Genomic DNA, 1,238 nt, shown 5'->3' with positions numbered 1-1,238 from the left:
TTAAACATTATGAAGTGGAAACTCAGCTTCTTGTGTCTTTTATTATCACCACATGTGTGTCTGTCACTTGTGAATTCCTACCACTGAGTAACGCTTTGCTTGGGTGAACCCAGATGAAGAAGAGCTGGTCTTGTGGGCGCAAGCATGAATCGTCCCCTTTGCTACGCAGGGTCTGCCCTAGTTTGCATTTGAATGGGAAACTACATGTTAGCACTGTAAGGTCTTCCCCTTAGGGGATGGGGCCGCTCTGGGGAGAGCACCTCTAGGCTTGCATGCAGAAGGTCCCAAGTTCCCTCCCTGGCAGCATCTCCAAGATAGGGCTGAGAGAGACTCCTGCCTGCAGTCTTGGAGAAGCTGCTGGCAGTCTGTGCAGACAATACTGAGCTAGACGGACCAAGGGTCTGACTCGGTAGAAGGCAGCTCCCTACGTTCCTACCCACAGACAGAGCTGGATCATCTGATGGGAAAAGCTCCCGCATAATATGCTGACCACACATCTATTCGAAAAAGTAAGCGAGGGCTGCGCTATTGAGAGTAATAACATGCATGTACAAATCAGCTTGACATTTTTAGTGCCTTCTTTCCAACCACTGCTCTCCCTAGCCAGTGGATGCCAAATTCTAATCCTTCAATTCCTCTTGCATATCTTCAGATTCCCCAGTACATTGGGAGATGAGACAGGCCTGTCTTCTTCAGTTTCCCTCCTCCATTGAACCCCTTCCTCACTGCATCACGTCAGGAGAAAGGCTGACAGCTCCTTGCTGTTTCAAATGGGAACTCACACCATTGTGAGCAGCTCAGCCTGTCACGACGGCTCCAGCTGGGGCCTTCTTCTGCCATCTTAGAGTTAGAGGGTGTCCCTAGAGGTCATCCAGTCCAACCCTCTTTTCAACGCAGGAGGTCCCAATCTAGAACATCCCCAAAAGATGGCCGCTCAGCCCCTGCTTGAAGACCTCCAAGGAGAGATTGCCCAAACCCAGCCCCCAAGTAATTGGTTCCTTTGCCAAACTGCTTTTACCATTAAGAAGTTCTGTCTAATGTTCGACCAAAATCTACCATCCCGTCACTTAAGTCCATTAGCTCAAGGCCGCAGATGTCCCATGGGAGACTGCCCTCTTCAATATGCCAGTCCTTCATGTATTCGTGCTGTATCTCCTCTTTGTTTTCTTGTCTCTAGGCTAAACAGACCCAGTTCCATCAACCTTTAGTTATAAGCTTTGTTTTCCAGACTGCTGGCC

The sequence above is a fragment of the Hemicordylus capensis genome, chromosome 16 (genome assembly GCF_027244095.1).
Source record: "Hemicordylus capensis ecotype Gifberg chromosome 16, rHemCap1.1.pri, whole genome shotgun sequence".
In the NCBI taxonomy this organism is placed as follows: domain Eukaryota; kingdom Metazoa; phylum Chordata; class Lepidosauria; order Squamata; family Cordylidae; genus Hemicordylus; species Hemicordylus capensis.
Note: the sequence above shows the minus strand (reverse complement) of the source record.